Source organism: Choristoneura fumiferana, chromosome 12 (assembly GCF_025370935.1).
Source record: "Choristoneura fumiferana chromosome 12, NRCan_CFum_1, whole genome shotgun sequence".
In the NCBI taxonomy this organism is placed as follows: Eukaryota; Metazoa; Arthropoda; class Insecta; order Lepidoptera; family Tortricidae; genus Choristoneura; species Choristoneura fumiferana.
The window spans coordinates 18,139,138-18,155,988 of NC_133483.1; the positions used below are offsets into that span (position 1 = coordinate 18,139,138).

General features: G+C 35.0%; 1 protein-coding gene across 3 annotated transcripts in view; it reads left to right on the forward strand.

Annotated features, from left to right (window-relative positions):
- LOC141433549 (uncharacterized) overlaps positions 1 to 16,851 on the forward strand; it is a 68,837-nt gene that overhangs the window by 14,534 nt on the left and 37,452 nt on the right. The window contains exon 2 of one of the 3 annotated variants that reach the window (XM_074095635.1): positions 14,222 to 14,294. The gene's annotated coding sequence lies outside the window, so the exon portion shown is untranslated. Of the gene's footprint in view, positions 1 to 14,221; positions 14,295 to 16,851 lie in introns of those variants that run through there. The other 2 variants (XM_074095636.1, XM_074095638.1) reach the window with 2 other exon arrangements.

Below are 16,851 nucleotides of genomic sequence, written 5' to 3' on the forward strand. Positions count from 1 at the left end.
GTGGAAGAGCTGCATGAACACACGTTTGTTGCATAGACGCAACTATCAGGTCGCTGATTGAGCGAAGTAATTGGCACTAACTGCTAGATGACGTCTCAAATCAATCCTAGCCTAGTCATCCAAGTCATTCCAGTTTTTCTAAAGCCAAAACCAATCCATCGAGCTTCCTGCGCAACGCATGTCATGCCTCTCACTTCCTCGATGACGCGTCAATATCTACGCGTGAATGGACACCATGATGTATCAGCCTTAACGGCTAAATAAACTTATGTCATGCCTATCACGTTGATTTGTGTATCTGAGCTAAGGTAAAATAAATGTAAACGAAAAAGTCTCGATAAAAAATAATAGTTTATAAAAAAGAACTGCTGTTTTTTCTTACAAATGTTGGAAAGGAGTTTGTTTTCTTTCAAATATTTGTTATACCCACCGTCGTCGCCAAGGGATCATTGAAGGGTATAAGACTCTTCATTGCCCTTCTAATCGATCGGCTATATCGTTCGTTATACATACAAATGAAACGTAATCATACAAATGTATGAAGTAAAATATAATGATAAATGACATTCATTACAAAAAGAAGGTTAAAAAAAAATCTAGACGATCATTCATCCTTATACAAAATCAAAACTAAAATCATATTAAATTTTACACAATGATATGCATTATAGGCACTATCTAGTGAATCGAAAGCAATTAACGCATAAAGTCTGGAACACTATCTAGATCTTTCTAACAAGGAGGTCTTATCCGAGCAAGAGAAATGAGATAAAAAACCTATCTAGTGAAAGTCCGTCTGCAATTTTGCTGCCATTCTAAGTATCTGTTAGATATTGATTTTGCAGCTGTGGTTAGTTGTCTATGTTATTCTCTTGGTGGCCAGTACTAAATGTGTTACATGAGATAGATAACTAACGTGGTAGGTAGCCATGGAGAAACTGTGAATGAGGTTTTGGCATAGCAGCAAAACCTATATACCTTATTATTCATTAATTATACAAAAATCAAAATGTTTATCCACTGGCAACATCCAACTTGTTAAAAGTTACAATAATTTAATTTTCACTTCTCATGCTCTTAAAATGTTACTTTAGTCACTGCATATCGGAATTCTTTTTTAATCTCTAGGGATTAAAGTTTTTTTTAAATTAACGTTGGAAACCCCTAAACAGCCAATCACGGTGTTTGCGAATGGAGGATTATCGACATTTTCAGTGATTGTCTATACTTAGACAATTTTCAGGGCGTGGAAATAACCTCAAAATGACAACTGTGCAAAAATATTTAAAAAATATTATTTAATTTTGTGAAACACAATTAATGATTATCTATGAATATGAACCTGTTCAATTATATTTAGGATGAATTCATTTAATTATGCATAATACAATTATTAGTTTTAAAATACCTAATTTTTAAGTTTTTAAACTGTTGGCTAAATAGCATTTAATTAAAGCGTCACTTTACAAAAAAAAAGAAAAAACTGCATCACAATTTTTTTTGGTAAGTATTTGATTTTTGAACAGAAGATAAGTCGTATTGAGCGTACGTTTTTAAAAAGTAATAATGTAATTTTGAACAGAACAGAACGTCGTTTATTTCCTCGCATTCAAAGTGAAAAGTAGAGTGTTTAAGGCGAGCCTAAACAACCATAATAACACTCGGGTGGATAAACATTATGGCTTGTTTTAGTCCCTTGTTGAACAATCTACTATTTTATTAGCTCATATTGTGTCCCACTGCTGGGCAAAAGCCTCCCCTTTTTTTTCCTCCACTCGTCTCTGCTTTTGGCCAACCCTTGCCAGTCTGACTGGAAACGGTCCAAATCGCCGTCCCGCCATCTCCTAGGCATCCGCAACCGCATCCGGATCACTGGGCCAAAGTTTTCACCGATTGGGTTCCATGCGACGGGCACCTTAGCAGAGGCAGACCTAGGAGGAATAATTAAAATTATTACTTATGTATTAAAAGTTGACTTTTGTGATAAATTATCTAACATCGGACCTTTATGGATATGAAGTTGCTCGTTAAAAACTTTCTTCACCATGCTTATTTATAAGCTCTACCTTTTCTGCTGTTAAATATTATCAAATTTTAAAACAAAAAGATTTTTCACATAACTCATATCATAACCCTACATATATAGGTATCATATTTGTGTGTTTTTTACATTATTAGGGAATTCAATTTAAAAAAAAACAAAACAGTAACAGTGACTTAAACCATCGTTACGACAACTTACGACATTTCGTCTGGGTTGATTTTTTGCAATACTAAATAGGATTCGCATACAAAAAAATATGAATTATATTAGCAAATGGATTTGCATAATAGCTCACCATTGTAGCTAAGTAATCCGTTAGCCCTATTATTAACTAAGAATGAGTTCAACCCACGCGAACTAGCCGAAATAACAAAACCAGATCACCACAGATTAGAAAACATTACACCACAGATTATAGAAGACGCGCATAGCCATAGATAATTAGTTTCGCTCGGCGGCCATTACGCTACTGAAGTAATTAATTTAATATTTATTTAATTTGGTAATGGCCGTGGGTTGATATAATTAATTACAGTTTCTGTGAAATAATGCTCTCAATTAATACGAGCGTAAGTTAATTTGTTTTTTTTTGTTGCGTGCGGTCAAGTTATTGATGCGTTCTGGGGACTCGGTAAAAAGGGTCCTAATGGGCTATTTATTTAATTTAATGGTCGCACTGACCATATATGTATTTGGGGACAGCTTATATATCTTATTAGTATACCTAACATGTACCTGAGAAGATTGTACCTATTTGTGGTATGTTTTTGAATGTGCGACTTGAAGAGATTTACCTATTTACTGTTATTTTTCTAATGAGTTAGTCGCACCCGCAGACGTCCAAGATACAGGCTCAGCCTTTTGGAGTCTGATGGATATTTCTTGTATTGGATATGTTTATTTAACAGTCTGACTTTACTGGGCTTATCTTGCCATAAGATGAATTCATTGAAATATGTCTGTCGGTATTTTTTTGTACCTATAAAAACAAGTGGACAGTCCGTGTCCCTTAATAGATAGTAATTGATAATTATTATTTCATTTAAAAACCGGTCGGTCAGATACGGTCATGTTTTGTAGCACGATACATACCTAAATAAATGTCTTTCCAATCAGCATGTTCTTATACCTAAAGACTTGGCGTTTGTATTGCCTAGGTAAAGTGATAATTTTCATTAAAAACTAAAGAAAAAAAAACAATCTTAGTAAATACACCTAAGTATAACGAGTTTAAAAGGAACATATAAATAAATTGAAGATATACATAACTAGTTTGTTTTTGTTGTGATTATATTTTAACAATAACCTGATAGTGTCATACATAATATAAGTAAAGTAGCTTTAACGTCATAATCATCATCCCAGCCTATATACGTCCCACTACTGGGCACAGGCCTCCTCTCAGAATCAGAGGGTTCGGAGAGTTTAAACATACGTACGGTCGATTAGTGAGGAATTTATTTTTAAAAGTTGGCGAGTAGTAGATACTACTATAGTAGTGTAGTGTAATTGTGTAAAATTTGCCGCATAACACGGGACCCTACGTTGTGCGTGAGACTTCGTTGTATTTTTATCACTTAGATTTCTTAGATCAACTTATTACCCGCCTCTGTCTAGCTCACAGTTCAGCTCTAGATGACACATTCATGCCGCCGACATTCCGTGGGCGACAGTTGAATCATAATTGCATTTCATTATCATTATCTCGATACCGTTACCTATTTGGATTATGGTTAAGATGACAATAACATTATGTAGGTGCTCGTATAATTTCAACCAGCTGTAAAGTACAATCAGAATGTTATTTTCGCTGGGTACTCGTCGGTTTTCTTCCTTTTCCTGAAGATTCTTTCAAATGGGACCGTCCTTTTGTTTCGAGTTTCGAATGAAATTAGCAAACTCTGTTTAAGTGTAATAGAGTCAAGCAAAAGTTAAGAATATTTAATTGCACTATTTTGTTTTAGGAAGAGCAATTTTACAAACAAAATTTTACAGTATGCTTGCTACGCTAAATCCCTTACTTTAGGTATACTATATAGATTAGTCACAATGTTCTTATTAACTATCCAACCAAAAAAGTACTAGTTTGCTATCCAATCAACGTGGAAATGCCGCGAGCTTTATGGACACTATTGCGCTGGGAATGGCAAGCTATTTTGACCAAGCGGTTATTTTTGTAATAGTTGTTTTATTTTATTTATTTACACTTTATTATACATATAATTTTTAGTTCTAATTTTATAAAAAAAAAACAAAGTTTTAAATGAGAGACCGAATTACATAATAGAACTTTTCCAAAATCGAATTGAATACATTCGTTTTTATTTGGCATTGCGATTGGAAAAGTAATGCTGGCCAAGAATAGAAAGATCCTTTGGCTGAAATACCAATCCGTATTCTAATAGTTCTGACAATTACTTTCACGTGGGTATATAACGTGTAAACAGTTCTATATTTAGGCGGTATTACCACCTAAACCATTTAGAATGAATACCACGGACTTCCTTATAAGATGTCATATCTGTCCGACTTAGTCCAAATGCGACATTTTAAGTCCAATATCTATTAGATAATACTAATGATGCATTATTGTTGACACTTATCAACACACTAACAGTAAGTAACCTAATATGTTAAGAAACACAAACCAAGCGAACGTGGGCCTATTTCATCACTACTTGTCTATCAAGCGTGCACTAGTTTCAAATCCTTATTACAACCCAATAAAGCCCACTATAGCAAGATTATTTACGTTTAGAGAGTGCGGTCGTGACTCTATTGAAAATAAAGAACTTGAGTTGCGCGACTTTTTCAGAGCTTAACAAATCATTGACAAATTGATGATTACTTTCCGTTCTGCTTGGTGCAATCGCAGCGGGTACATGCATGTCTGTCAAATGTTCTCTATCTCTGAAAACTGTTAGAATAGGGCTGTCAAAGTTCATTTTCTATCTTGCCAGTTACAGAAGTAAGAAAAAGATTTGCAATTACGGTTTTCTTACGGTCTGTTAAAATTTTATGTGATAGATAAATGTGATGCCTTTTATTTATCCGGAAAAATCAAACAAAGACAGCTTCACAGATAAGTCATATAAAGGTTGTCATAAAGTAACTGGTGATATAAGCCATTACTCTAAGGGACTGTTTCACCATCCATTATTATTATTGATTAGTGTTTACTGACGGTTAAATGTGATGCCGTCTCTATTTGTTTTGTTCGAATAGACGGAGACGGTATCACATTTAACCGTCAGTTAACACTAATCAATGGATTGTGAAACAGCCCCTAAGTAATTCTTTCCGCTACTTCGATTTAGAGTTCTTCGATTTAGAGATTTTAGAGTTCTGGAGGCCTCGGGTGACAAATATGTAGATTTTTCTTACGGTTGTAAAAACCTATACCTAGTAAAAATTGCTGACCTTGTGCCGATTCTTTTTCTCTCTGAGAGCAACCAAGCAGTCTTGTTATGATAATGTCATGTAAAATTAGTTAGTTATTATAATTTAGTCTAGCCACCATCCATTATTATTATTGATTAATTTACTGACGGTTAAATGTGATGCCGTCTCTATTGTTTTTGGAATAGACGGAGACGGTATCACATTTAACCGTCAGTTAACACTAATCAATGGATTTGAAACAGCCCCAAAGTAATTCTTTAAATTTGATTGAAGCCTGGTGGCCTAGTGGTTTGACCTATCGAAGTAGAGGGTCCGTGGGTTCGAACCCCGGCTCGCACCTCTGAGTTTTTCGAAATTCATGTGCGGAATTAGCAGTCTTTTATGATATGTGTCGAAATTTGTTAGTGAATTAAAATTTAGTTAGCCAAACTTTTACAAACTATAATTAAGTAAATAAATGCAAGGACTGTGCGTAATGTCTTTGGCCTTAAGGGCCCGCAAAAAAAAATGTAGTTAGCCCTCTGCCGATTGCACCCACAAAGAAGGATTGAAATTTGTATGCTTACTGGCCCTAAACTACGAAGTACAAAATTCGAACTTCGTATCTTGCCGTCTCGCTCACGCGTAATAATTATTTAATACGAGAGTGAGAGGGATGGTACGATAAGAACTTCAATTTTCGAATTTCATAGTAGCCCCCTGATATGATGAGTCTAACACAGGATCGCATGCCGTATGTCGGCATAGGTTGGCACCCCTGTGGTCACATTCACTTTGTTATAAATCATATAATTACGTAACTCGATAAGCATCTTGAGATTTGGAGGCAACTGATTGATGTTGCTCCGTACTCATGTTTTTGGCCGGCAATCATTCATGTCTGCACTAGTTTCAGTTTCCGTGTTCTGTTAACGATGGTTGTATTTTAGAAGTGGATTTGCTTACGTATTACCTTATCAAGTTAACTATCTGTTGCCCGCGACTTCGTCTGCAAATAATTTATTCATCACGCGCTCTCAGAAACTACAGTTTCCGGGATGAAAACCCATACTAAACTAATTCTACAAACAACCTTTATCAGCTCTACATTTTATTCAATTTCCTTGTTACTTGCACTTGATTCATTCGCGATCCTTTTTTATCATATTTATTTGGGGTAGCTTGTCATCTGCCTCTCTAATGTTCCTTCATCTCGTTACAGGGGGGCTACTTCAAAAGTTTGGAGTAGCCTCCCAGGAATGAAACTATGTTACTGTTAATAAGTAAGTCAAAAAATGTTCGTGATATCTTTTTCTTATGATTATACTCTTTGATGGTGTGAAGGTTCATGATTGAACACTGAGCTCACGTAGAAACTACAGCCCAAGCCCTCTCAAGCTGAGTGGACGGCTATGCCTAGCCAGTGGAACTCTTCATGGTCTCTGTCCATGGGGCTTTGAATTCAAGGTTTGATTTAACTCGCATAACTTAGCTACTTTTATAAAAAAAAAAAATCAAATAACTTGAATTTAAGTAATTTATGGATCCTCAAAGTTCAATAGTTAAAACAAGGCGGTGTTATCGCTGTATCTTGGTACGGGGGCGTTTAAGTTATTTTTGACACTTATTTGTCATCTCTAAGATAAACTAACTGTGATAACTGTGCTGTCAATTTAGTATTGTATTGCATACATTGAAAATTACATTTAATCTGTATGAAAAAAAAATTAAGTGGTCATATTTTTAAAAAGTTGCAGATCAAAAGTAGCTCAGTTTTGGGAGTACTTATCGAACCTTGCATTTAAATCCCCATATTCAGTGACACCCTGTGTAGGCCGTAGATAGCATATTAATAACATTTGTCTACGACCCCTTCAGCGAACTTTTATTGAATGCTAGAGTTCACCTGCGGCCTCGCACGCGCAAACTATTCGATCTGGTAGTTACAATTGAAATTCTGGGATTTTATAAAATTCCCCCGGGATTTCCTAAAATTTATATCGTGGTCTTCATTGAGTTTGTGTTAAGAACAACTGTTCAAAATTTCAAGACTAAACCCAGCGGTTGATATTTCAAGATTTTATCTCGAACCCGTGGTAAAATCAGGATTAAAAAGTAGCCTATGTGTATTCCAAATATGCAGCTACCTATACATACCAAATTTCATGACTCTAAACCCAGCGGTTGTCATTTCGAGATTTTATCCCTATCCCGTGGGAATATTGGGATAAAAAGTATCCTATGTTTTTATCCAGGTTATAAAATAACTTTTTGCCAAATTTCATCTAAATCCGTCCAGCCGTTTCAGTGTGAAGAAGTAACAAACATACTCACTACTCACAAACTCACTCACTCACAAACTTTCACATTTATAAGATAAGTAGGATAGGATTAGTAGGAGTAGGATGAATATAATTACTTGATAGTAAAGACGTATAAAAACACGTCACTCCATTAGTGTTTATAAATTGGTACAAGCTGGGAGCAATCTGTGAGAAAAACAATGAATTTAATGACTTAAATATGTTTGCTTGGTGACGTTACATCATCTCATGCGACTAATTAGACGCCATGCATGACGTGTGATGACTAAAAAAAAGTAACAAAAAGCGACACGATGCAGCGTCGTAATGATCGTTGAGTTTCTTTTGAGCTTTGGTAAAGTGTTGTTTTGTAATCAGTTTGTAACATCCTATTCGAAATTAGTAAAAACAAGGATGAGGCCTTTCTAAATATTTTATTAAAATAAAATTACCGTGAGACATAAATATCCTCTATTTGATTTGAATCTTACAGAGCTATATTTAAACAAAAAAATCACACGCGATCAGTCTTTAATTGATTATCTATTGATAAAGCGTGGCACCAACTTTTCTTATTCACATCAGAAACAAAAATAGACAAAGCAGAAGAATAAAAAATAAATAAAAATATCACGGGAAAATTGACACCAATTGACCTATTGAAGATTGATTGATTAAAGTTTGTCAAATGTATTTTGTTTCTTTTATTTTGTACAATAAAGACTTTACATACATACCTAGTCCTAAACTAGCTTGTACTATGTGTACTAAGTACTCGTAACGGATAAAAATAATTGCATAGATTATAGATAAATACATATTAAACGTCCAAGACCCGAGAATAAACATACCTCAAGCTCCATAGTCAAATTCCCTAACTACTTGACTATTCGGTCTCCAAAAATTTGGAACTACTTTTCAATACAGTACAGCGCATAAAATAAAAAAATGCTTGTCACTTCTCAGCTTAGTACTAAACTACGTAGTACGTACTAACGGCAAGTCAATATAAAGCTAATATGACTTCGCCACTTGCGCTTTTCAGTTTTAATTTTCTCTTTCTGCTTGTTGCGGTCAGCAACGAATGTAGTAAGTAATAAGTGAGCCTTTCTAAAGACCACTACGAGTATTGTACGTGTACTAACTTTTTGTCCTCGTATTTGTGTTAGAACGTGGCATTTCTAATTTAGGTTTCCCTCCTTTCTTTTACCTTTTTTCTGTGTTAAGTAGACTTACAGATCTATTGAACAATGTTTTGCCATCGTATTTTGTCGGAAAGGCTCCGTTTCCACCAGAGATGTGCGATTATCTGTTGCGAGGGATGTTTTTTATCAACCAATAGAAATGCTTCATTTACCTATCCTCGTACAGCACATCTATAGTGGGAACGGCTGAGTGGACCCAGGCAAGGTAAATGAAGCGTTTCTATTGGTTGATAAAAAAACATATTCCTCGCAACACATCCTTGCACATCTCTGGTGGAAATGGAGCCAGAGTTTGTATTTATCTTGTTTTCTCTATTAGATTCAGTAAGCTAGTTGAGAAAGTAAGAAAAAAACCGGCCAAGAGCGTGTCGGACACGCCCGAAATAGGGTTTCGTAGCCATTACGAAAACATTATGTAATATTTTTCTAAGAATTTCGTATTTTATACGGAATCTTCCAAGTTTAGGTATAATTTATACCTTAGGCTGCTATTTACTCTTAACCTACTAATCATTCTAAGGCAAACTTAGTCGTTATAGTTTTCCTTGAAAGTTTGAAATACTTACTAGGTACCATCCTGAATTTTTTTTAGGGGACGCACGATTTTAATGAAAATTTGCACTTTAAAGTTGAATATTTCGCAAAAAAATCAATCATATCACACTATAAGGTTGGATGAGAAAAATAAATCACCCCCACTTTACGTCTATGGGAGGTACCCAAATACATTTTTTTTTGCATTTTGTCGGCATAGTTTACATATATATCCGTGCAAAATTACAGCTTTCTAGCATTGACAGTCCCTGAGCAAAGCCGCGGACGGACGGACAGACTGACATGGCGAAACTATAAGGGTTCCGTTTTTGCCATTTTGGCTCCGGAACCGTAAAAACGAACTGTTCCGACAAAATACGATGGCAAGACATTATTCATTACAATTTTTAGATAAGTGTCTTTACAGATGTAGTATAATCCGTTCCCATCGTGACACGTGTCATCCGTTGTCCAAACCACACCGCGTTAACTCAACTATTAATTACACCGACATCAGTTCGCACGGCTGCAGTAGTTTCGGCAGATAATGGATAGAATAATAGGTCATTTAGGCAATAATGTCATGGGCAAACATATTGTTATATCATAGTTAAGTAGTTGGCCCTGCGCTTGCGACGGCCTTAGTACTGAGATCTGATCTATTTTGTCATTTAAAACAGTGTTGTTGGTTGGGTTTACATTTATAAGTTTAGGTGTATATGGATGACATTGGTGTACTTATCTACATAATAATATGTAGCATCGAAAGATGGAATTTATTGATAGTTATGCTTAATTTAATTCCCGAATTGTTTGTGTGAATAACTTCATCATTATATCATCATTATAATGCCAGCCTTTATACGTCCCACTGCTGGGCAGACCTCTTCTCAGAATGAGATGGATTGGGCCTTGGTTCCCATGGGGTCCCAGTCCCAGTGCGGATTAGGAATTCATACTCACTATTGAATGGCTTCGCAGGTTTGTGCAGGTTCCCTCACGATATTTTCCTTCACCGTAAAGTTCATGGTAAATTTGTGATGTAATTTCGCACATGACATTTGAAAAACTCTGAGATGCGAGCCCGGATTTGAACCCACGAACCTCTGTTTGAGAGCCGTAGGTCAAACACTAGGTCACCACTCCCACTAAATGTGTTACATTTTAACCGACTTCAAAAAAGGAGGAGGTTCTATGTTCCAATGGTTGTATTTTTTTTATTTAATATGGATGTTCTCTTTACCGTAGCGCCAAAGAATAGGTACCAAAACAAGCTTTTAGAAATTGATATTTATATATGGAGTTTTTTAGCAGTTTATTTATTTACTTTATTGAATCAGTGCTAACTACACGTTATGTTATCTGGTTAGATCACGGATTTTGACCTTACCAGCAACCGGTTCTTACGAGGCTTGTAGCAAGTAACGTAGCTGGGTTTGTTATTTATATGTATTTACTTTGTAATAGAGTGTGCATCCTTCCGGTTCATTTCGGAATATTATTAGTTCTACTTTTATATTATAAATGCAAAAGATGGTGTATTTGTTACTTTTTGACAATAAAACGGTTGAACGTGTTTGATTAAAATTTGGTAGGATACAGCTCCTTATCGGGGTTATTACATAGGTTGTTTTTAAAACCGATATTCCTACGGTATAAGGATTTTGTTTGGGCGTTCATCATGCAACTACTATATATGATACCTATGTATACAAGTAAATCTGGCAACAAGCTTTTTAATATCTTGATATATATTGATGAAGTTTATTTTATTATTTTTAAAGCATTTAGACACTTTTAGGTAAGTATGTTAAAAAATTCACATCGAATAGATGATTAGAACTAAAATCTCTCATTAAGTTCTGTGTGTCATATAAATGTATGTCATTAAAACTGAAAAACATGTAGTGTCAGTTTGTGCTATCAACCCTAGAATTGAGGAGTTTCTTCATAAAGAGACGGCCCTGGCTCGTCGTGTCTATTATTTAAACGAAATTGCAAAGTTCAGATGGGATACAGGTGAAGTTATGGACATCATAACTTGCTTCGATGCTAACTAAAAAGGCTTGAGATACAAAACACAACTATGACGCCACAATGCGTCATAGCTTTAAAAATAACTTGTCCGGACGATGTATCTGGAGGGCTACTACGAAATTCGAAAATCGAAGTTCGTGCCATACCTACCGTTTCTTTCACTCTCGTATTAAATAATATAGGTGTCAGCGGGACGGCAAGATACGAACTTCGATTTTAGAATTTCGTATTAGCCCCCCTGATAATACTTCTCACATATACAAACGAACAAAATGCACTGTCTCATGTAATTAACCTGGAATAATTTTGCAGTATAATAAACTGTAATTATTTATTATATTTTTTTATTGTGCGACAAATGTGAGAAGAAAGATACTGTATTGAATTTGCACACGATTTTTAAGTTGGCATAGCTTTTAAAATTCGAACGTCCATCCTTGATCCGGTTTCCCAAACCGCCACCCGGTTTTTTCCGGTATTTATAACTTTGTAAGCAAGATGAGTTGACATTGGTGTTGCCAGTCGAAAGGACTTTACCTCCACGCCAAGGCCGTTTTAAGGTCAAACTCTACAATGAAAGTTGCGAAGGTAATTCGGGATCAGTCCTTATTACATTGAAGTAGCGCCTTTTCACTAGTGTAAAAGTTACAATCGAATCTATTGAAATGCAACTGTTGTCTAAATTGGATATTTCTAGCTTGCTTACCCGGTTACGAGTACATTCCTAGTATTCTTGTAACGTTGACAAAGTGTATCGGTAAATGTATCGTTAAATTGATAATATTTATTATTCGACGACCAGATGCCTAGTGGTTAGAGAACCTGACTACGAAGCTTGAGGTCCCGGGTTCGATTCCGTGTCGGGGCAGATATTTGTATGAAAAATAAGAATGTTTGTTCTCGGGTCTTGGTGTTTAATATGTATTTAAGTATGTATCTATATCTATATAATTATTTATCCGTTGCTTAGTACCATAACACAAGCTTTGCTAAGCTTACTTTGACTAGGTCAATTGTGTGAATTGTCCCGTGATATTTATTTATTTATTTATTTATTTATTTATTTATTTATTTATTTTTTCATCACATTTGCATGTAAATGGCGCCTTAACAAGCAGGAAAACTTTGCTGTAATGCCCTAAGTAAAATTGGCGGACTTTTTTGTTACATTTCAGTCCAAGGACGTAATAGTTTTTTTATTTTTTTTGTATCATCACATTTCTGATATGATACAGGTTCAAGTTCAAGAAGAGAGGTAACTTACCTCAACTTGAATTAAAAAATACTTAATTAAACAAAAACTTTATTTTGCTTCAACTTTGAACTTATCATTTTTAATAACTTTATGGATGGGGAACGTAAAGTATCAAAAATTGTGTAAAAACCATTCTGTTAAGAACAAAGCTTAATGGGGGCTATCGCGTGTGAATTCGCCACTAGAGGCGCTAGTGTAGCGTGAGGTCTCCGAAATGTCAAATCTCATAGTTTTGGGTGAGCTACGCGGGTTTATTTATAATTACATAAATTTGTGAATATTTTGCAATATCTGAAATTAATTATAGCAAATATGCGTTCCGGGGCAATGATTGTCTGTGTTTTGAGACAGTTTTGTCTTTCGGAAACCTTTGTCCTCCCTTTTTCCGAACAAAACGGGGACTATGCAACACTGTGGCATGCTCGATATTTTATGGTACGATTTTAAGGTGTATTAAATATGATTTTAATCTAAACTTTGTTTTCACGCCTGTAATAACAGACTTTGAAAGCCATACTTAAAAACCTCACGCTACACGTGCGCCATCTAGTGAGACAAAAAACGATAGCCCTCATTAGCAACAGATAACTAACAAGATTACTTTTTTTTAATAGAAATAGAAAACCAAAATTATTTTTTCATGGAATTGTTAAGTTCATTTTAATGAGTGCCTTTTAAGATCGATTGTATTGTTGTATCGATATAGATCGATTGACAATCATAAAAAGTGTGACTGCAATCTATGCTATCATTGTCTGCGTGATTATAGAGCGCGGTAGAAAATGTGAGAAAGTAAGAGTTAAAATCGATACACGCAGAAAGTAAACTTAAACACTTGGATAAGTGCTCAGATAAAACCCTAATGACATCCTATTATCGTACTATATTATCAATGTGAAAGTTTGGTTTTTTGTTACTTCATCACGCAAAAATGGCCCAACGAATTGGGATGAAGTTTGGCACACAGATGGTTTATAATCTGGGTTAAGATATAGTATATTTTATCCCGAAAAGTTGTATAGTTCCCGCGGGACAGCGATAAATGAATACTGCACACAAGAAGTCGCGAGCAACAACTAGTATTCAAAATATCTATTCACCTATGTAATGAATCTTAATAAAGTAGGTGTAGTAAAAAAATATCGCGTAGCTCTGTGGAACCTATTTTTGGAATAAAAATATCATAAAGACCCAACGATATCGATCATGGATCTATTCTACTTATTCAAATAATGTACTAAGTATTCAGATACTAACAACGTCACAATAATAAAATAAAATAAAAATTGCTTCCCATAATTTACCAATTATATTTCTGTTAACCTTAAATTCCCCGCTCTCCACAAAAACAATTCTGCAAGATGGCAACACACGAAAATTTATGGCCAATCAATAAATTCCAATGTTGAATGTTTAAAATCAGAACGAGCTCAAAAACTTGTCTTTTTGTTTTTTTTTACAGAGGCGGCCGCTGCCTGGAAAGGTAGCCAGTCCTAAAATATCTGGCCTTCGACTGAACATGGATGTGTAAGTAAGTGAGTATTTTATTCGTAATTGTATTATAAGGTTAGCACTAATAAAAACAGCGTATTGTTTCACTGAAATTGAAAGAGATAAAAGAGCATACAAAGATAGAAGAAGAGAGAGAGGAAATCCCTCCTTTGCATTGTTCTCCTTATGCATTATTAAACCTAATTCATTTTACCATGCCATGATTTATATTTAGATACTTAATGAAAGTTTTTAGTTCAGAACTAAAGTTTAGTTGGATTTTAAAGTGTCAAGTCGAAATTAGAAAACGAAATAGCTATACTCTGTTGCAACCGTAAAAAATACATGTTCTCACATCAAAAGATACGAGTTTTTGAAAGGAAAAACCGTGTGAATCAAAACCTACTCGTATAGGGTACTTCCCGGTGACATAGAATAATGAAATTTCAAGTACAGGAAAAAATAACATAGTAATATAAATCTTGAAGTAAGCAAGTACAAATTGTTTTTATAATTTTTACGGAACCCTCAGTACGTGAGACCAATTTGCACATTTCCATGTGCCAGTGCTCCCATTCGCCGAGTTTTTCTACAGAAGCGCGCATTACGAAAAAACACTACCGCTTAGCTTTACCCTAAACTAGTAGGTAACTAAAGTAGATAAAGTGGATTATAAATTCCTCCCCCAACTTTGCGTTCTAATGCCCAGTTAAGTTAGTTACCAACACCCTCGTCCAACAACTAACTCATTTAAAACCGTTTAAGAGCACTTGTTAATCTTACAGTTCGCGATCAATTTAAGCCGGTGGCAGTCATTGGAAAATGTAGGGCGACCTCTTTGCCGGCATCGTGAAGTTACGCTTCTGTTTCACTGTTTACGTGTTACTTGCTTCTAGGGTTCCGTATAACTGGAGAAAATAGATAACTATAATTTATGAACTACAATTATATCAAAGCGGCAGTGACAGAAGAGCAAAGTAAAATTGTAGTTCATTGATATGAAACTCAGCAAAGTCTAGTCGCTTTATTAATATTTGTACGTCTTTTGTGTTTTATGTCTTTGTGTGTTTTTTTTGTAATACTGTAATTTTTTATCGACTAATAAATGATAAATAAATAAGTAACACCTGAACAAATAAATTACTATAAATCATCATCATCATCATGTCAGCCGAAAGACTATAAATTACACCAACCGTAAATATAATAAAACACTTGTGAAATATTTGTAAAGAAGTAATTTTTAATAGAAGCTTTTTAGCTGATAATTCTTTTGGTTGATTCTGGTTGCATTCCACAAGTCTGTGAAAAATTCAAATTAGTGAGGGTTTCAGTAACTGTTGGCCCTAGTATCGTGAATAAAGATCACAATTTGTAAATAGCTAAGTAAATATATATTTCTTGTGAATACTATTGTATTCTTTTGTATTTCTTATTAGAAATACAAATATAAATAATACTAGATGTTCTGGGAAAAAAGTATTTGGGGTGACAAAGCGCCCAAAAGGATTCGTGTTTATAAATTAGAATAGGTATCATGAATACATTCTCTCCCACCGTAGTCTCGCAGTTTTTTTTTAACAGACACTGCCACCGCGCCAGGCGCGCGTTAGTTTAGTATGGTGGTGGTGAAAGATGGGTTTGTGTGATTTGTGTGTGTTCTTACATTGTGGAGGCGTAGGAACTGCATGAACACGCATATTTTGCATAAACTTAGCTATCAGAAGGTCGCGGGTGAGCAAAGAAATTCTTTTAGATCATAGACACTGCTGCCGCTAAAATCAGGAGCTGCGGCTTCCGCCAGAAATTTAAAACCATGCGGCATTTTATTCAAGTCCAACTCACGCTTGCCGTCTGCCAGAGACAAGCGACCGAGGACACCGTTTTATTTGAACACTGTCGCACTCTACTGAAGACTTTCAATACAACTTTTTGTAGAGCGTTGCATTCACACTTACTGTTATTTTAGTTCTGTCCCAATCGTTCTTTATAGCCCTTTACTAAACTAATTGCACAGTATTTTATTGTTCTCCAGAGGTACGCTTTAGATTCCAATCACGAAAGTTTGGGTTTTAGACAGCGAAAAAATAGGTAGTATTTAATTAATAATTCTTTTTGCCAAGCCTTTGTTAAACTTGCAAAGTCCGTAGTAGTTAAGTGTATTTATTTACTCTTAGTAGGTATATGTAAGTTGTGGTAACAAAATTTGTAAACCATTTTCGACAGCTGTGTTACATTTAGTTCTCAAGTGAATGCAGTAGTTTTCTTTCACGGAAAAATACAGATTACACAGATAGAGTACAGTCGAGAGCAAAAATATGAACTTATCTAACCCTTCAACCATATTTACCACAGACTCTTATTCCTTCGTAATAAGGCCGTGGTAACATATTTTTGAGTGGTTCGAATAGATTATTCGTCGCTCGGCAGGCAAAAGTACTAAAGCGACACTTCGTCAACTTTACAGGAGAGCGATTTAAAGTTTTTTTTTTACGAAAAAAATCATAACTTTTGAACCAGACAACCAATTTTGAAATTTCCAGGAATATATGACACATAATTTAATAGACTATAATAAGGTCTTAATAATTCATAGCAAAA